Here is a 22,223-nt window from a genome sequence, read left to right as displayed (position 1 = left end):
TACGTGTATTGGAAATATATTCACAAGGCTCGTATTTTTTACAAACCTTTCGTTAAACTATTGCATTATAATAATATGACGATTCCTGGTATATCTCGATTGCTAATTTATTTCCTACGCATTAAATAAAAACAATATTTACAACGAATGAATAAAGAAAAAAATGAAGAGGAGAATCAACTGAAAATACTCATTGTTTCTAGAACAGTACAAATCAAATTAATTACTCGAGCAAATTAAAACGTTAGCGCCATAGCGTTGGTCTTGGGGTACCTGATTCCAGGGGGAAGATAATTAAATCTACGAGGAAAGCAAAACCAAACGTCAAGGGTCGCGAGAGTAGAAGCATTTCCGGCCACTTAATCGCGCCAAATGTTTTCTTTCCAAGTTGAGACAAACCCCCGTTCTCTTCTCGTATCGCGAAAAGCTCGAACGAACCAGCTGAAAATTTCGCCACGGGACTATTTTAGATTTTAATTTAGATATCACTTCGTACGTTGCCACAATGCACCTTGTGATATCACGAACGGCAAACAGATTGATCGAGCTAACAGATCACCACGTTACGACGCTTCCGGAAATCTTATGAAACGAATCTACGCTATTGCTAATATTTATTGCATTAGTCAAACATTAAACGTATCATGATACGCATCGGTGTTGAACATCGATCGTTTAAAGTTTACAAAAATCCCTGATCGATTAATTCTTACGGTTGAGAGAAATTAATCATCGTGAACGTTGATTTAATCGCCTGATTAAATTAGTCGCTGATCGATATTAAGATAATTTCAGATGGTTAATCATTGATCGTTGATTAAAACTGGTAATTAATAAATTAAAGATCAGAGGAAATAAACGTGGTACGTTCACGTCTGCTGATTTTTGTTGCCTTCGCGATTATTAAAAATATTTAAAGCTGCTTGACAGAATTAACGTCGGTTTTTATCAAAGCATAGACATGTAGGAAATATCGATCATGAATCACCAATTGTTTTTAATAGTGATTTGTTGAACAGCTATTCAATATACATAAATTTGCAAATAATAAATAAATAAATTTGCAGGTATATACGCGATATCTATCTAAATACCGTTAACGACTAAAACTGATTAACACTAGATTTGGGGTTCGATTCAAACATTAATTTCACAAGGAGAATTTTAGCAGTTAATCCAACTGATCTAATTAATTGTGGTATTTTAATTACGATCGATAATCAAATATTTTAATTACATTCGCTAATCATTAATTTCGTAAAATATTGTTCAACGATAACTTACATCTCTTTTAATATTAGTGTTGGGAGAATATAAATCGTAACACAGAGAAACAATACGAAATTACATGTATTATTCGTACATACAGATATTCCATAGTTAGAAAGTTTATGATGAAAGTTCTTGGAGTAAGTGAGAAATATTAATATCGCGTGTTTATTGAATCTAATTTAATAAAACAAAGGCTTGATTGTTTTTCTAAATACATTTAAGAAGACAAATATTTTCAAAGCGAGCAGTGAAAAGAGATTTTTTCTATTTCTATCGATTCTGCTTTCCTTTATCGTATCGAATACAATGAAAAAATATGTACGCTTTGATAAAAAATTTTTTTCAATTTTTAAGAGAATATTCGACAAATGTAATTTTCATGCTTCTCGCGTGAAATTAATGAAGAACGAATAAACAGTGAAATAAATCAGATAATTGAGATAAGAATGAAATAATTTGTTACAGCATCGTGAAAGTTATAATATTTTCAGTTGGTTTCCCAACTTTTTCGATGCTCAATGATATAGAAAGTTTCTCGTGCGGTTTACAGGAAACAAACGTCGAGAATCGTTGACCTTATCCGCTACTAATAAATCGACCACAGGTAGATCCTAGCGATCCTGTCGGTTACAGTTACGATCACATTATGAAAACTGATGCTTTGCCATCCACACCAATTCATGTAATATGGTTGCAGCTATTTTTTCTGCAGCTCGAAAACATGCGTTCCTATCGATGAGTACTTACGACAGCTGTGTACTCGAATTATTTCGTTCGAATATCGTTGATTCGTGTTAGTCTTGATTGAAGAATTATTAACAATGTAAAATATATCGATTCGATGGCTTGTAATCAAATTTGTACCATCTACTTAAACGTTAGATTATTCCATAATAAATAGCGTTTCCGGATAAATAGCATAAATTTATTAGCATTAATAAATTGTCAAAATTACATGATCGATTCGATAAACTGATTTAAAATTGAGTGAGATTAAAATCATGAATCTGACGTATTCGGTAGCTAGTATATAAATATATCCCAGAATATGATATGTAGTTATTAAATAAGAGATATCTATTACAATTTCTGATATTTTATCTGGTACATTTTATGTCAGAATAGTGCTCAATTCTGTCAATTAAACGAGTATAACAGATCCGTGTTATAATCTAATATTAAACTAGAAAGTGTGATTTAATGAATAAAATAGTAAATTATCTCGGCACAATTAGTTTATTAATGTTCTAAAATGTTAACAGTATTTATTTTAAAAGCTAATTATACCTATATGTAACTAGCGCTCTGTAGAATATTTATAATTAGAATAATTAGACGGCTGTACATAAAACAGTAAACAAAAAATATTTACCATGAACATTTCGTATTTACCGGGAAACCGAAACGTTATGATGAGAGGCAGGAAGTTGAAAGGAAATACAAATGAAATAACGCGAATGATACATTATATCGCTATTTGATTTCATAACATTCTCGTTAACATCGAAACAAGCAACGCAAGTTTGTTTCGGAAAGCACCCTGCAGGCAACACAAACAACATACACGCTATTTACACGCTCCAATGCAACACGAGTCTCAACTTTTACTTGCTAGCGAGTTTCAAATTATCATTATCAAAACCACATTTCATGAAATTAACAAAGCTGCCTAATAAATTTCATCGATTCCCATTTGCTGAAACCGCAACTGTCAGAATATTACGACTAAGAAGCTAAACTATTTGTAGTATCTATTTATTTATCAGCTCGCCATTGTATGTGTCAGATACGAAGATTTCTCACAGCAAAGAATCCATTTACGTTAGTTTTGCACCTATGCTATTCACTATATGAACGTTATAAACTTTCGGAATTTGTCGCCTTTAAAACAGAGTATGAGTTAACCACAGCTAAGACTTTCGAATGTATTTTATCGATTACAGTGTCGAGTACCTTTCGTCGATCGCGTCGTTTATTATTTCAACGTCACAGTTTCACTGGCCCTTGTCAAAATTATTCACAACTGAGCCAACAAGCAGAAAATTAGAAAGTGGTGATGACGGTGGAAGCTGAAGAAGAGAAAACAGACTCGCTACTAGCAGCAATTTCTCCCGCCCAATGAGAATTTCCGTTGTTGTCAATGTTTCGAATAAAACAGTCATTTGTGTCATTGAAAAGCTGGACGAAACGCGATTGCCAGAAACGAAACGACAAAACGAATGAAGATGACCGTGTTCATCGGCGAATCTCGTGATCTTCGTTCGAACCCGTGCGATCTCGCTTTGCTCTGGCGATACGAGCAGCAGTGATTACTCTTCCTGACAACTTAGAACTGTTAATCACTCGAGATTCTTATCGAACCGCGATTTCTGGCCCCAGTTTGCCTCTGTTTTTCGGCCACTATCGACCTCGTGCACACGCTTCGTATTACGTTATTCCGCGAAGGTGTGAATATTTTTTAATTTAGACCGTAGATTAAATGTTTCGTATTAGAGTAATTATTTATAAAAAAAATTCCTTGATCATTTACTTAACTATATTTATTTGCGGTATGCAATTATCTACTTAACGATGTACTTCTTTATAATATACGTGTGAACATTTCTTTCTTCGATTTACACAAAATGAAAATGAATGTAGAGTTGGCTAAAAAGTTATTCAAATATTCTCAAGCTTGTTGCAACGAAATCGAGATACTTTCACCGTAAATAAGAATCTATTCCGAATAATCGACATTACTATCGTTTCAATAATCTAGAATCAAGAAACAATAATTTATGATACGTCGCTATTTCAATGGGGGCTACGAACCACGATTTCCTCAGACGAATGAAACACAAATGAAGCAAAGTGCTTCGTCAATTAAGAATCGTTAGCCCATTTCAGTGCCGGGACAGGCTGAAATAATCGTAGTCAGAAAATAGCCCTGTGGCGCTGGATTGCCGAGGAACACTCGGTGGATGAACCATTTCACGGGTTTTAAACATCATCCCATCGAAAAAAAGAACGCTGCGCTGTCCTATTCTCCGCCCTCTTGCGACCTTTCGCTGATTTCCTCCGGTCGGAGCGCAAAAATCCCAGCGGATGTGCTCGATATCCCGCTATCATTCCCCTTCTTATTCCCTCCGCTTCCTGATTTCCACCCCACTTCCTTTCTCCGCCTCTTTTATCGCGATCAAAAACTAGTTAGCTCGTAGTGACGCTCGTAGTAAGCCTCAGCTAGGGAAAGGTACGCGGGGGTGAGCACCCTTGGCACGCTGCAGGGCTCAGGACTGTTCAAAGGGCGATTTGTCGACAGTCAACATGACAAAGACATTAGTCGTCGGTAGCTTCACCCCGTGACGGAAAGCAACCGAACCCTCTTACCGCGACCCATTAAGAAGGAAAGGGGGTGGGATTTGGTAGCGAGGCCTGACGGGGTTGTCTCGCGAAATTTCGGCCAAACGATCGTCAAAGGATATCACGTTGGGACAAATTGATTTTTTTCGCTGCCGACCCTCCGCTCTTTCCGGCATGCCCTGCGTCACCATCTCTGTTTAGAGGATAGACAAATACGATTGTCGACGGCTAACACGTGTCTAGCCGGAGCATGTTTCATGGAAAATACTTTTCCGATCCTCGGTGTGCGTCCTGCTAGAAAAAGGAGGAAATTGCAGACCGTGTTTGAGTTTTAGTCAAATTGGATAACGTAAAGATCGAAGCGAATGGAGGATCAACGTGTCCGTTGGAGTCCCGATTTTTACAAAGTCGTTTGACGTATGTTTCGGGGAAATGAATGAAATTAGAGAATATAGCCGAATTGTGAAAAGAAGGAAAGTAGAAGATCATGGTGCACTGTGCAGGAAAATAATGGAGGAAGGAATTAGAGACTGGTCGATTGATAAAAGCCGAAGATTGCGGTGTGTTGTGGAAAATTGAAACAAACTGTGGAATTAACGCGTCTGCTCGCAATTCGTTTTGTAGAAAATAGTTTAATAGTCGTAGATGTGTATTTTTTGCAAAAAGAGAATAATAAATATATATTCATAAAATTTGCGCACTTTTCTAATGAATAGTATAAGAAATAAATTGTGTATTTTTTAAAAAATCAACATACTTAGATAATATCGAATCTTCCGAGACTTTGATTCTTACAAAGACCATGCAAAGCTATCGAAAACACACAAATCTGTCCCCCTATCGCAAAACTTTACACTATCCAGTATCTGAATCTCGTTTTCCCGCGCTCACAGCACGCACACTACCCACGCATCGCGTTTCGTTCCTCCGTTTGGCATTCCAGAGACGAGTACCGATTCCTCCAGCCCGAGGGCAGAATCCTGGGATTCTCTAGCTGGAACACGTTCTCCCTTTTCGTCTTTCGTGCTTGTGCGAATGAAAGGGCTTCGAAAAGCCTGCAGGTACCTCGAGGCGGCTCGATTTCACCAGGCATGTGGAAATGATCGGTGAAAATATATACGCGCACGGTATCAAAAATGCAAATACTCCTGCGACAGTTTCAGCAGACTAGAATATCGAAATGTTACGTTAAAATTGATCTTCAATTAGAGAATCGATAGTTTCGTCTTTACCACAGATATAGTCTCTCAGATTTATTTGGTATTTTAATTTTTATACAATACAACGATCTAATAAATAATCTACGCCTTTCTGCGATTTCATACTATCAAAAGTGCGAAACTGTGAACACTCCGCAATAATAATTATTGATATACTTGTTTGTCGTAACGATACGGTTGTTTGTTAAACGTGTATTAAAAATAGTTCGACTATCAAAGAAACTTCTTAGCATAAAAATTCTTATCAGATTGTGGTAATAAAATAATCATTCAGACTTATCTAAGGATAGACTGGTCTGTGATCAAAGATTGAAAGAAGAATAAGTAATTTGAAAGATAATCGATTTAAAGTGAAAAATTAATGTTATTATGGAATATTCAATGTTGATGGTAATATTTATATTGAAGATACATTGTAATGGATTGTTCGTTTCGAATCATAGACTTATGACTTCTCACACCGAGAACAATCGATGTTATCAAGCATGAAATCATTTTTTTCTATCAAAAATAAATGGCTCGTTCGGTAAATTGTTTTTATGTAGAACGAAAAGTTGTACGAGCCAGTGTAATAGATAAATTAAAGATAATTTCGTTCAAATTTTCGAGAAATGGAAAAATAAATGACTTTGCCAGTTAAATATTAAATTTGAAGGGGAGGATATTTGTTCCAAAATAAAATACGAACTCTGCTTTAGTTCCACTGAAAATCTATGCAGTGTAGTCGTTTATTTATACTTCTGGCTAACTAGCCTATTACGAAGGAAATGGGTAAAAATATATACTTTGATACACCGATATTTTCCATTAAAACGTAATAATAAATATTCTTCAGATAAGCGAGTAATAGGACGATTATAAACTTGGAAATTGAGATACTTTATAAATAACTGAAATCCATTAGAGTAGACAAACACTATCGCAGGATCGGGATAGTGGATATTCATAAACGTGCGGATTATTTTTATCAATTAAATTGCGTATACATAACGCTAGATACATCTAATTTTTACAAATTAGAATATAAATACGAAATTCTTGTAAAGGTATTTTTTCATAGACATTTTCGACTTATGGAATATCGGTAATATGCATTTAAACTCGAATATATATATAATTTCAGAAATGTATCAATTATTAAGTTTGAATCATATCAGAGATACATAAATTACTACGTATGATTACGACAAATGTATAATATCTAGCGGAAACGAGGGGATTTGTAATTAAAATTAATAACATTCATGGAGTTAATACTTGATCATAGTTTGCAATTAGTTATTCAAGAATTCGTAATCTATCTAGATGTGTCACGCAATGATATGAATTTCTCTCCGATCTAAATACTACTATGGCAATTTGATACGCGCAAGCACGAAACGGCCCGTGTTAGAATTTCTTTATATCGAGAAGTAAAATTTTCTGTTGCTATTTGCCCCACGTCCACGAGAACCAAAATATTCCACCTTCTGACATGGAATTTTACCTCCTGAAAAGAAGTTTTATTTTCCTCGTTCGAGGCTAGGCCACTGCGAAGTTAAATAATTTAGATCGCAATGAAATTTTTTATAATTTTATCGTCGTCGTCGCGATGATGCTCGTGTACATTTTCGTCTCTTCTTTACTTGGTTTTTCATGGTTCGATAAAGAAATTAAAAAATATATAAGAGCGGTTTATAAGAAAATTGATTTATCTCGTGTCGACAGATTATCATTCATCGCTATAGAATCTCAAAAAAAAAATCTCAAAAGAAAACTATATAAAATATTTAAACAATCTCTCTCGATGTAATACATTTTTAAACAACTTTCTATCGTTAGTCTCCAATTCTGTTCCTTTCAAACACTCGTCAAACGCTATTCCCATAAATCACTGAGACATTTAGCCGTTAACACCATAATATCCGTTCTACCAAAAACTCTGATATTCAGCGCGCGAGAAGTCTCTTAAAAATTCCTCAAAAATCTCTCAACGATTTCACGCGAACGGTAGACAAAGAATAACTCCGTTAAGTAAGTTGCACGGTCGGAGATCACTAAAAATTACCTTAACGATGCATAAACGACGTGCATCAAGTGACTTTATCACTCGCTCGCGATACTCAAGGTAAAGTATGCGAGTAGAGCGAATACCATCTCATACCAGCATCCTTGAACCACCCCCAAAGCTTAGTTATTTGAATTGCAACACGGTTCAGGGATGTTTAGGCGAGGCTGCAAAGTGTTCGGTCTCGTAAAGCTCGTTTTCGATGGCTTTTATCCTCTTCGCAACGTTGCCGACGACACGTGCAAGTGTTTTCGTCGACCATTAGCGTATTAACCCACCGTTTCTGACCCATTATTATATTTTTCCAGTCGCCATAACGCGCTACTGGAGAAATTGGAGCATCGGTAGAATCTAGTGCCGATTTTATGTCAATTTTCAGACACCGATAAACCCATCTTTTATGGTTCCTATCGATAATGCGTTGCCCTCGTTGCGCGTTCCGGTATTTTGTGTTACGTTTTATAGCTTTGGTTTGGCTTGTAATACGGTGCCGATGGGGCAAACAAAATTGAGAAATAACATGAACCATGATAAAAATTTTGCGATCGTTACGTGTCCCGTGACATCCAGCAATTTAGAGAGAAGTCTAGAAAACGTAAAAGAGATTTCTATTGTCATTTCTATTATTTAAAGAGCCGGGAAATTGATATTTGCAGTGGTTAGAAATGACAGTGACAATGTTGCAACGAATATGATAATATAAAGTAAGACAGCCTTGAAGGCTTGGTATCCAACAAAATTAGCGAAAGATTCAACATGAACGTTTAGAGCTGTGAAATGATTTCAAATTTTTGGAGGGTAATATAATCTCGTTCGAATATGTATATCAGCATCTGACGAAATACCTAGGATCGATTTTAGGAATTATGCTTCGTAGTCGAAGTGAAATTCTCCTAAGGAATGCCATTTAGATTGGTGTCGAATGTGTTCGAGGATTCTCAACATATGGTAAATCGTGTCACGCTGGAATTTGGTACACGATCTGGTCTAGACATTTATAAATGAGGGAATCTAAGGTTTAAAGGATTGAAATTCAGCCAAGTACGAGTGGTTCGCCTGTGTTTTCGACACCAAGCGCGAACTAATATCGTCGCTTTTACGGTTATGGTTCTCGCCGAATTGACGCGATGGAAACAAAAAAGCAGGGGGTTTCGGTTGGGAAAACTGTTCAAACATTTTGATGAAAAAAGCAACGAGATTTATCCTCGACATGGGCAAATTTAATTTTGCTCTCTGAAAATTGACTGTCTATGAATTTGCTGAACTAATGATTTCGAATCTGACTAACTGGAAAATGAAATTTTAAGAACGATAACAACAGGGTTAATTTGACGAAACTCGCCAGAGATGAAATTCCCGGTTGTACATGACCAGGCGAAAAGAATTTCGCAAAATCACTGGGAACATGAAGGATTATAGTTTAAAACAAGCAGAAGCAAGTTCTATCGGTCGACGAGATTAAGCCAGACGCATTTTATTATCTCTGGCCAACGGCACGAAAAACGACGAAACTTTCCGACAGCCCTAATAATTCATTAACGTAAAGCCGCGGAATCCATGCTATCGCGTTCACCCGTTGCCCCCATTTCTTTGCCTGATTTACAGCCGATGAAATTCCAGCTGCACAGGTAAAACACGATCAACTGGCCGAAATTTCGAAACACCGCGGTATGAATATGGAAATGCGGCTTACAGTAACCTCTTGTCTTTCAGAGAAGCTACGACCGACCACGCGCGAGTTTCTAAATCGATTACCTAACTTGCCTGACAAACTCACCAGAAATAATAAACGGTGGCACAAATGTTATAGCCGCATTGAAAAATCCGAAATGAAACGGTCAAGTTGTTTTAACCTGTGTGTTCACGCGATATTTTAAACTCTCGTTTTCATTCAAACGCTGAATTATAAATGCTTAGAATCTCGGTATCGTTCTTGACAATTGTTGTTTCCGGGCTATTTTCATTTATTCTCTGACAATCGTGAAAGATATTTATACTAAAAATCTTGGAATATCTAGAACGAAGATAACCATAAAAGAGATATAGTTTGGAACACGAAAGGTTACCGTAAAGATTCCGATGGAACAACGTGGTTCCACAGACGAAAATCGAGATGTTCGTAAGTGCTTATGCAAATTTACGTCTTTACAATTACGCAAACATTTGTTTCACTCGTTAAGTATCTTAATAAATTCAATAGACTAGATGTCTTCTATATTTCTAAGCATTACTCGTATCTTTTAATTTTCTATTAGGTCGTCCGAAAAGTTTCTTTCGTTTTATAAGGAAATAATGGACGCACAACATTTTCCGTTTTATATTATTTTATCGAATTACGTACGATCCATTTTGTTCTATCAAAATAAAGATCACAACGTTCGACAGATTAGGATTCACGTTTGTATAAAGTCGCATCGTTGTAAAAGACGTGTCTGTAAAAGAAAGACACTTTTCGGACAACCTATATGAGTATAAACGTTCTCGCTCTAACCATAAGCGACGAATATAATACAAAATTGGTTTGTAATGATACATCGAGTCGATTTGCTTGATTTTTAGAGAAACAATGTTCACGGAACAGTGTTAGCGGAAGTTCAGGGACTTGTTTCCGGAAACGAGTCGAAAAATGTCGCTCTTCAAGCCGGAAGCAATCGAAAGTTTTGCTGCAGCTTGGCAAAGAGTACTGGGAATCGGCGTGTTTTTGCATGGAACTGGAATTTTTCGACTTGTGTGTGTGTGTGTATGCTCATAACGAAAATATATGAGTGTTAGCAGCTTCTGAGTACATTAACGTAATTTATTATTTAAAAGACAAGTAGCGAGTAAAGAGTTTTTTAATTTCTGTTCAACGCTAGTTATCCTCTTGACCTTTGGAAAATTTGATTATTTGTGAATCGAAGTTTGTAGATAATGCTGATGTCGATATGTGAAGGAGGCTATTTTCGTTATCTGGATGATCGATGGTGAAGAATAAACTAGCCGAAAGGTAACGTGCCAAGTTGGTCAGAAAACCAAAATGTCAATCGATGAAATCACGCTCATATAGAAGATACTTCACAATTCTTTTGAAAATAGAAATTTATATTGACTGCAAAAACCATTTGCACATACCCTTATTTTTCGATATAGCATTTTTTTATCAACATCTACGTTACGTATTCGTAGTATCAAACTTTTGTAATCGTACAAAAGTACCAAGAAATATTTTTTAAATCTAATATACTTGGATCAAATTAATTATTATGTTGCAATAAATTCGTTGTTCTTTCCGTTACGTTTTAAGGAGCGTTATAAGAACATTACTAGATTGTTATCTGATAGATAATTCTTATACGTAAATATTGTAACCGTTTCGGATGAATAAAAATTTGCAATAAGTTATATGTCTTGTAGATTTGGAAAAATAAATGCAACGTTTAGAAACTTTCATATCTTGGATTTCTTGAAATTATAAAAAAGTAAATAAATGTATCCTTATTCTCGAGACACTGATTTAAAATGATTCACGAAATTAGCCTTATGTAAATTGAAGAGAAGATTACAAGGATAATTGGGAATGTTCGGGAAGGTAGTAAAAGCCGCGGACCCGCCGACATAACATGAATTATCGGAACAAAACTGGGCTGTGTGAAACTTCAGTCCGCAATTTATTGTCCGGCTGACAACTTCGCGCAACATTTTTGGGTCAGATGATAACAAGAGATGAAAAACCTGTCACGTGTAGCAATATTTCAAAACCAGAGAAAAAAATATAATAAAAGCAGAAAAAATAGAAACAAACGGATGCCTGAAGCTTTTCATTCACAAATGTAAAATCAATTTGTAGAAAATGATACTACATCTTCCTGTCGCAAGCCACCTCAAACATATAAATTTACGTTACGTGTATAGTCATATGGTCACGATTTTTCTTTACCTCTTTAATACGTTTAAGCCAATAATCATTCACAATTAGATTTTAATATTAATTATGCCACTGTAATTAAATTTTTCTTCGATTGTAACGAAGAGAATCAAAGTTATTTGAAGATTGATTAAATTCACACGAAACATTCTGGAAGAAAAGTTTATTCTATAACATCCTCTTCTTTTACTTCAATTTTCTCCCTCAATTTTCCTTCTTTCTTTTTATAATTCTCAAGTCGTAAATGTTACAAGGAACTATACTCGTGAAGATAATAAATTGAAATAGTAAACTGTAAAGCTTGGAAAAAATTTCCCGGCTCGAAAATTCATGTGTCACCCATGCAAAGACGTCGGTGACAGGTTAACCGTTCGTTTTATCGAAAACGAGCTTCCAATATCCGAGAAACTTCGCGTAGCTGCGCGTAATTGCGAGCCACGAGGACGTGTCATTCGATCAGAACCACGTTTCAGGTCCCAAGAAAGGACTGCAGAAATGAAGAAAGCCTGGCGAGCACAGAACGCGGTCGGCTGGAATTCGCGCGAGAAATATTCTCAAACATCGGTAATTTTGTTATCGTTCCTGCTCTTCTCGCACATTTCGAGTTTTCTTTTCCATGGACAATTCCCTCTAAAACTTCATAGCGGAAAGATCGATTCGAATATTTCCACGGCAAACATTTTTAAGCAGCCGAGAGCCTTTCAACTCGACGACCGTTCGATCACGAGACAAACATTTCCAATCAACGACGGATAGAGGAAGCCGCGTAGTTTTTTTTCCAGAAAGTGTAACCGGTGAGCTTCAGATAACGTTCGATTTCGATACGAGTCGATAAATCGTATTTGCGACATGGTTTTCAGGTGAAAGAATAGGCGAGAGAGCGTTCGTTCGATTTTGTCGAAAGAGGGAAAGAATACGAATGAGAAGGATGAGCGAGAGTGTTTTAGTTGAAGCGTTTGTTTGAAAATTTAAGTTAGGAGGCTGTCCAACATATTATTTTGTGTATGTGAACGAGTGAAGATCGATTTGTTAAATGGGCCGTTTAGTTTGAAAGTGGGATAAGTTCATTCCTTGAAAAAATTGAGAAAATGAAAAATGTATGTGTATTTTAATGTGAACTTTTTGTTTATAAACAATATACAATTTCAATTTATCTTGATATATTCGTTTGTTCTGGTTAATTAAATGTTTGTTAATAACTGGAACTGCACGAGCACTTATTTTAAATTATTTTGAATCTGTACTCTAATCAAATAGTTGCTGCATCAATAATAATCAAAAACAAATGATGGTGAACAAGTTGTTTAAATGCAATTCGGTAATATGCTTGTAAATAATTATTACCTTTAATAAATTATTATTATTACAATTAAATTAAATCGTTATACTTAAATGTAATTATCATTGTTATTATTTACATTTATATCGAATTACTTTACAAAAATTATTTACTTTTTTGTCCGCGATTCTGTATTTTGCGATACGTAACATCTGGAAATGCGAGATTGAAGTTGCAGAATCCAGCGTTTCAAAAATCAAAACTATGTAAAACCGAGCATTTTTAATATATTTTACACGTTACTTTGACATCATATTGGCTTCACTCGATGCTTCGTTCGATGAACAGTGATACCTGACAGGTGCACGTAGCTGAACAATCGCATAATTGAAATGAATTTTTACTGTTAATCTAACAATCATCCCTACCTTTATTATTACAAACCTTTTTGTATTCAACCATCGTACAATTAACTACAGTAAACCATGCAGAGTGAGATTGTCTCTAATTTTGTTTTTGAACATAAACGAATAATAACGATAATAACAATAAATCGTGCACAAAGTACCTATCCCATTAAAATAGATCAAATTACGTACAAAGCAAAAGTATCAAAGCCACTCTGCTTGCCCCCAACCATCGCGACCAAATTTACTATTCAACAAACCGTTTCATCCCCGAACTAACCCCCACGTATCTGTCAATCATCGTAACAGCTAAAACACCTTTGACATCAATGATAGAACTTCCGACAGAGAAAAAAATCACGCTGAGTCCGTAATCGGGGTTAGGATCTTTCATCGTGGTGATTTTATCGAGTTACGAAAGGAGAAATTAGCACAGAAGTCAGGCAAAGGCACTGGAAATTTGATTTCCTCGCGACGCCAGATGTTTCGTGGCTCGTTCCTTCCTTTTTTTCCCCCGATCGCTTTTCTCGCCGATGGGAAACAATAACGACAGAAGGAGAATCGAGCAATTTCGCCGCTGCGTGCAACTCTCCTCGCCCTCTCATTCGTAAAATCGTCACCGAGCGCTCGCGATAGGGAAACGAGCCGCGAAGTTATGGGCTTCTTCGTTCGACGGGCAATCGAAACGAACCGTATCGTCGAGATGAATTTGCTGTTTAAAACAGCCAGAGACACCGGCTGGTGTCGGCTCGTTAATGGGTTCGATGGTTATTGAAACGCAGGATGAATGAGACTCCACGCTGCGAATGCTTCTCGCAATGGCTAGTTGTCGCGACTATTATCGCGAATATTGCCGGGAAATCGAGGCGTTTAGCTTTAGTAGGCGGTAGATTCTTCGCGAGCTTATAAGGAAGGGATAAAGAGCTGCAGCACCGGGAAAATAGAATTGAAATAGGACAGAAATAATTTCGAACGTTCCGAAGGAAAACGATGCAGAAATCGATGCGAGTTAGGAAAATACGAAGCTCTGTTCCAGCCGTTTAGTAATTTCAATCTGCGGAAGTTTTGAGGGAAATTGTCAAAGAATAGTACGGATACTTGTAACTGTTCCTGTCTTAAATATAGAACGAATTTTAGTTTCTCTTGTAATTAATTGTTATCAAGAGACGAATATTTATAATAAACGATTGTATCTTAGATATATGACGAATTTTTGTTACTTATAGTGAAGCTATTCAGTGAAAGAAATGTATAGAAAAAGTATGGAACATACAAAAACAATGAATATCCTTTAAACATTTAACAAATTGAATTGATATCCAATTAACCAATTAAAAGAAGAAACCAATTAAAAGACTCACCGAATATTCGTTGACTTCAATGATCCTTTCTGCCTTTGCGTGAATTCGCTCGATCTCCTGTAAAAAAAAGAAGAAGAAGAAGAAATTAGAAATAAATCAAAATGAAATGTTTCATTCCGATAATTTATGGATAAAGTTGAAGGACTTCCGTTTTCCTTTCGCATCAAGATCGAACTTTCGCGCCGACTAATTATCGAACGACACGGAGGTGGAAAAATAGTCGAGTTTCGAGATTATTATCTAAGAAAAAGTTCATGCGACACGATTACAAGAGATATCGTTATACGTCTCGAAATCATGGGAATTTTATGCAATATTGCTGATTTCGACGTCGTGCGAAGGGATTGCGTGATTCTTCTATGTAAAATTCAAGCAATTTCTGCTCTGTTACCATTTTTGTTACCATTTTCATCGCTTATTCTACGATCTCTCGTTGCCCGGCTTTCATACGTTTAACTTTATGTCGATTTTTTAAATTTACGTTTTGATAAAAAAAAAAAAAAAAAAAAAAAATACTACAGAAAAAAGAGAGATTCGCCTCTTCGTTTATAAAGTAAATTAAAGAAGTTAAAACGAATAGAAACGGCACGTAACCTGCAATAAAATCTTCAGCAAGAACGACTCTAAAAAATCGTTGGGAAATGTAAATTACGAAGTCTGTTTAGTACCTTCAACTGATCCTGATAATATACCGTATTTCGGTACTATCCATACCAAAGTACCTACTTCCACGTTGGTAATATTCAACGCAACATTTCGTATAAAATTTCTTCACCCTATCTATAATTGCTTTTCATCAAAAAAAAAAAAAAAAAAGGGGGAGCAAAAAAGGAATAAATTACTTTAAGGATCCTTAAAAATCTGCTTCGATGGTTACAGTCCTTAGAAAAGAAATATAATGTACACTATAAGTATACAACACAATCTAATGAATAACGAAATTATTAAATATACTACGCTCGAATCTGACAGGAATCGCTGGCAAACAACAAACCAGAAACACAATGCAAACTCCATTACATCTATCTCGAACGAAGTAAGCCGTCGTAATCGTTCACTAGGATTACGAACTTTCCACAAAATATCAACTCTTGCCCAGTTACGAAACCTGTTTAATAAAACAAATACCCTACAGAATTGGGATAAACGAATCCTCCAACCGTCCTACCAAAGCCGCTCCGTATTTCGTAGCCTAGAGAGAAAGAGAGAGAAGGAGAGAGAGAGAGAGAGAGAGAGAGAAACAAGAAAAAAGGAAAATTCGAGCGACCGAATCCCTCGAGTAAGCCTCGATTTTTCCAACTGGAAACGACCGGTTGACACAACAGTTCTCTGACCATTTTCGAAGTTGACAAAACGGCCAGGCGTTCGTTGCAACAGTCGTTTATCGCGAGACAAATCCATTTCGTCGGATCGCGTCCTCCGGATGTATGGAAAGCCGTATGGTCGATTCTAAACGAAGCGATTCCCTGTCTAATTAATATTCATAAGCGTAATTCGATCCGTGGCGTGAACTCCTCGTATCGCCGGATTATAACCGGGATATAGCTCCGGAGCAAGTAAGCAAACTAAATTATCGTTCGCCGTCTTGCGGCGATTAATTGTTTTCGTCCGCTTGCGGGAAACGCAACCGGAAGTTCCATGTGCCTGCCGCGTGATGAACAACGTTATCTGCCACGGCGGCGTTGAAAACTTGAGGAAACGATTAATAGGTCTTTAATTTCGCTTCGTTGTTCACGGAGAAGTGGTGGGAGATTGAGGTGGACCGTTTGAGAGTTTCGCGGGGGAATATTTCGTGGTCGTGAGGTAAAAGCTTGACGAATAGTTTAGAATCGTGCCGTTTAAAAATGAGACTCTGAGCGACTGAGATTCTGCGAGAAAAATCTAGAAATTTTAAATTTTGGAATTAGCTTAAGTTAATCATTTTTAATCTACTTTTGTGCCTTGAAAGAGTTTTGCTATCTCTGACTAACTATAAAGTCGTTGCATTTTCTTCGTTAGTCGTGACAGTCATTCATCGTCGCAATATATTTATAGTTACCAATTAATTATCGATTACTCGCAACATTTCAATCGAAGAACACGTGGAAGGATATGATATGCCCGATGTTATCGATTTTCTGATTTTCGTGCCAGAAACAGCGTTTGGCACGGAATTTAATGTGGAATTGGTAAGAAGTGGAACAATCTGTCAAGTTCAAAGATATATATTTTGTTTAAAAACAGATGGACTTTCTTCGGGAAGATTTGTATTGTTAATGTAGAAAACGTGTCAATATATCACGATATCTAAACTAACATAGGGAAAGGTTAATCCTAAAACCAAACGAAGTAGATTAATAGCACATTAACAACTAAAATTGCAAACTAGGCTATTCAGGTATTCTGAATATCAGCTTCGCGTAAGTAAATCTAGTTTTCCATTTTTATAACACACTGAACTTCTGCAACTCGAGAATTCGTAGTTTTCACGAACCACGACCGCACCTACCTTTTTAAGTAAGCAGACAAAGTAAAATTTTAACAACTTTCCCCAACTTTACTCTAATCATATTTCCGTCATCGTAGCTACCGTCATACACTCGATATACTTAAATCGAGTAGCCGATAAGCGTAATCGCGTGATAATAATGTCGAGGAAAATCGCCAGGGGCGATCTAATAAATCGGCAATCCACTTTGGCCAGCGTAAAACCGACACCGTTTCGTTCAAGTACGTGTACACCATCGCGCGCTCACGTTTCATCGACACGTGTATCTCGCACACGAACAACAGTAAAAACCGTTTAAACTGTCCTTTCAGTAAATAAGTTTTACGAGACTCGCGACGTTTCTACTTTTTCAACCAACCAGCAGTTTACGAAACTTCGACTATAGAAACGATGCGTCACCGTTACCAGGGACTTTCCTAATTTCTATTTTCGTTTCCCACGATGATATCGGGATTTGTCATCCCCGTCCTCCGCGTGCCACAAAATTCGCTATGTTCTGTCTATCGTTAGACCTCAGAGACGCTTTTGTCGATAATAACGAACGCGAAACGACTTCCGGTTACCGTTGTTCCGCCTTCGTCGAATTTAATAATCGTTGTTATCCAACTAATTCGATAAGGAATAGGGTGGCAAATGGGTCACTTTTCCGCTTTAGCGAAATAATCCACTTACAATTTGTTTATTGCGTTAAAATTTATTAGACGCCATACGTTTCTTCTACGTATTCTATATCTTATTATGTATATTGTTGATTTCTAGGGCACAAAAGGGGACCATTGGAGTTAGACAATGGCTCTTTCAACATCGAGTGCAAAGCTTTTAGAATATCAAGAAGTTTCTAAAACACGATCTTGCTCGATGTTAAAAAATAACAGAGACGAATGAGAATAAGACGAAACAAAAACACTTAATCGTTCCGTTGTTGCACGAAACAGCGATATTTGTCTCCTGCAATGTGTTCCCGTTTGAGAAATACCTAAGAACTATGAAGGAAATCGTCGAAAATAAGGAAAGATGCCTAAAAGTTCCCCGTCTTTCCGCTCCCGAAAACTAACCGAAACTTCAGTCCATAAAACAGCGATCACCTTTGCGTGTTATACGATTCAAACTCGACGCACGTTCCTCCCCCATTGTTGAAAATAAACCGTCCAGAAAGAAAGTTCGAAAGGCGCCCGAACCTACTACGATCTATCAAGCTCATAGTCATCAATCTGCAATCGATTCACATTTTGTTAACTCCTAATAATAGCAGCAGACCCTAACAGCCCCTGGACTATTGTATCCTGGTGCGTGTTCAGGATACAGAGGAAATTCGGATGAACCCGTCACGGACGAGCAAATGGCCAATGACAGAGAGAAACTGCGTGGCGAAACTGAGTTCCTGGGAAAAGATACACAGACGCGACATCAGCACGGACCATCGATAGACCAGTCGTCGACGGTGACTTATGACATAGTCGCCGTTTCTGCTTTTCGTCGGGCCCGTTCAACCCTCCGATTCGATTCGCAACTCGATTCAACGCGAAGCTTACAAGCTGCAGACTCCAGCCTGTCACGTGGAAAAACGTCAACTATCGTTCTCCTCTAGCGTTCTGGAGTATTTCATTGACTCGTTTTTCCTGTCGCCACGTGGACACCTTGCCGTGCGTCATTAATTTTAACGATCGTTAGAACACGACCAATCGTGACGATCGTGTATCCCCGCACTCGTCTTCGGAGTAGAAACAGCACTGGTTTTTGATAGATAGCGGTATGATATAGGGGGAAAAGACACGGCGAAAGGGTTTTGAACTTTGGAGGAGATCGAGGGGTGTTGTTTGGGACATGTAGAATTTTTGTCGCGAATACGGTAAAACTTTCTTGTTTGCTGTTATAGCAACGAATTTTACAATGGTACGGTGGTTATTGGTGGTTGAGTACGAGAAAATTAAATTAAATTAAATAGCCCACAGTTAAGTCTAACTTCGGTAAAGCGTGATTTGATAGAAGCTAAGTAACAAGTTCCAAACGAAGTCTGAAATTGCTGCGCTGTAATCAGTGATAACCTGTACTATCGCCATATGGAAGATTAGTAATAGTCGAATATTGTGTCACAATCTAATACATTTAGGTAAGGTGTTTTGTACGAATAAAATTAGCATGTATCTTAATACTTAAGGATTGATTGTGATGTACAGGGAAGTGGCTTGGAACCTATCTCGTTATATAGTTATTATATAAATATAACGTATATAGAGAATTATTTTTATAAGATCGTATTATGACAAGGATGCAGCATCTTTAATAAATCTTACACAATATCAGCTAATAACTTCATAAAATTAACAACGAAATAGATGAGATGAAGATAATGCCAAAGTTCTAGGATACTTATAACAGCTACTTATAACTCTGAACTAATGGTTTAAAAGGAGGGGGCGAGATAAATCCTAAAGCTTCTTGCAAAAGGCAATTACACGCGATAATATTAATTAGCGATTTTATAGAGTTTGCGAAGAAAAAGAGAGATGAAAACTTGTTATAATCCGGAAAGCAAAGCTAAGAGCCGCCAAACTTACGATCGCATAATAAAATACTTTCTTGTTTTGCGTGCCAGATTTACCATCTGCTCCACTGGAATACTGACACACAATTAGAAGACTGAACCTTGAGGAAATCAATACGAATCCTCGGCGGAGAAGAGACGAAAACTTTTCTCCATTTAGGCGGAAGTTGACTACTTTCCGGTTCGATCATATTGATCCCGTAACTGGAATATCTAATTTGCTGAACATCCGATGTCAAAAACTTTCGAGAAAATCTTTGCCATTGCTTAAATTTAACTTTATCTTCGGCAGAAATCTTCATCTAGGGAAATTCTAAAACCGATTCTTTCCTGATGTTTGCAAACATCCCATCCAATATTCTTCTCGGAAGCGTATAGCAACGAGCCTTATTACAGAATAACTCGTTGTTTTAATTGAATGTACGATCGGAGAACGGGAATCGGCGCGGCAATATTGAAAATTCGTATCAATTTCTCTGTTTTAAACGATACCGAAGCGTCCTAGCAAATATTTAGTCGACTATCTGCTTCTATTGTTTCCGTACTTTACCAAATCTGTTTACGTCGAATATTTTCGCAAAAACGCACTTTCTGCCAAACGTTGCCACAAATTTCCCAGCCAACGATCCATATAAAAACCTGCAAAGCTACGCATCGAACGAAAAAATCTTTAATCGTACCGCAATAACCGAAATCGAGCACGACAATGTCCGGCAGTGCGCGTAATGTTGCCAAAATTCCTGTTAATTGCGATCCTGGCGACTGCCAGCGCGTCACACCACACGTGCCAAAAATCCTCTCGCGGCTCCACCTTTTTTTTTTTCGTCCCCGATTTCTATTGATTTTGGCACTTGAACCCGGTCGCGATGCTCACCCATTCCCTTCCATCTTCTTTCCTCCGTTTAATAATAATCTGCATCCTTTCACCCCTTTTCCGTTTCTTTCTGCTCGACGGAGACGCAATTATAAGCAGCCAACTCTCGAGGATGCACTTGTAACACGCGCCCGTGTTTCTTGCGCACGCAAGCACGTGCGTGCTCCTCGAGAGTCCTGCAATTATTCATCGAGCCACGGTCGACCAGGGATACTCGAGAATTAAAGCAGGAAGGGATGGACGCTAGCCACGGGACGATGCTAATAATTATTATTGTTCCAGTTGTCCCTCCTACGTTCCATGATGAATGGTCAAAATAGATTGGACACGGTGCAGCACGATAAATAAAGAAGACAGAGTGGCTCGCTATCGTTCGACTAATTAATGAAATCGTTCGAAGGCTGAAGCCGTCGACTCGTGCCACACTATCGTTGCTTAATTAGATTTATGTAGTCTGTAAATTTATTCAAACATAATCTCTAGAGAATTTTAGCATCTTAAAGGATATATCGCTGGCTATATTCGTTCAGCGACGGAACTGTAGCTGACATTCGATAATTAGAATATTACTAGATGTTAATGAATTGACTGATACGATTATCGATACTTTTGACGAAGATCGAAATTAACCGTTTTAGGGGACAATTTCGCGTCGTAGAAATTTCAACGTATGTATAATTTGTTTCTTTCAATTAATTTACAGTATCGGATATCATTTTCTTAGCAACGTAGTCGCGAAAGTCAGCGGAAATAGAGAAATATCGTCGATTTACAAATCAGGCTTTCCTGAAGTATTTATCTTTCCAATAAATCTTTGTTACCTCGACGAAAGAATCTGTAAATTATTCTAACGATTTTTAAAAATTGGCATTCAAGGGATTTAGAAGGAAATCGGGAGGGAAAAGCAGCAACTACTGAAACGTTCGAAAAGTTCTAACCGGTAATCGTTTTAACGGTGTTACTGGGAAAGTTTCATCGATGAGTCGCTTTATTATCTCCGATAATGCTCGATACGATCGTAAGTGTCGGAGTTAATACCACGAATAGAAGTTAACCGACTAAAGATGACCCGATTCGATGCCTCGCGAGCTCGAGACAGTTGGAATTTTGCTAAAATTAATATCCGCATGCCAATAGGATCGAATTATAACGCATAGAAGTTCCAACTGACGGAAATAGTTCCACGTGGTTTCAATGCAGGGATAGGGGATAATTGAAATTCGACGGAGAGGTACTCGGACCAGGCGGTTAATTAAGTTCGAATTGTCAGAAGGCAGTGGCGAATCTCGTTGAGATTCGAAGTCGTAACATTCCCTCTTCCTTTTGTACCGATATTCGAGAAGAAAACCAAGCCGATTTTCGATCGTTCGTGTCATTATTCGTAACTCGTCGATTAAAATTACCACTCGTAATCTATTTATCGTTATTTAAAACCGCTAGAGCGATCGACGACTAAACGTTCTGTTTCAACAACGCATAAGTATATT

At 37.3% G+C, this 22,223-nt stretch overlaps 1 protein-coding gene across 3 annotated transcripts in view; it reads right to left on the bottom strand.

The window, feature by feature from the left end:
* The window catches only part of LOC100643941 (connectin), a 349,916-nt gene that overhangs the window by 289,137 nt on the left and 38,556 nt on the right, over positions 1–22,223 (bottom strand). For all 3 annotated transcript variants that reach the window (XM_020864332.2, XM_012312043.3, XM_003397886.4), the window contains exon 2: positions 14,830–14,886. The gene's annotated coding sequence lies outside the window, so the exon portion shown is untranslated. The remainder of the gene's footprint in view (positions 1–14,829; positions 14,887–22,223) is intronic.

The sequence above is a fragment of the Bombus terrestris genome, chromosome 9, assembly GCF_910591885.1.
Source record: "Bombus terrestris chromosome 9, iyBomTerr1.2, whole genome shotgun sequence".
NCBI classification, from domain to species: Eukaryota; Metazoa; Arthropoda; class Insecta; order Hymenoptera; family Apidae; genus Bombus; species Bombus terrestris.
Note: the sequence above shows the minus strand (reverse complement) of the source record. Positions and strands in the feature narration are given on the sequence as shown.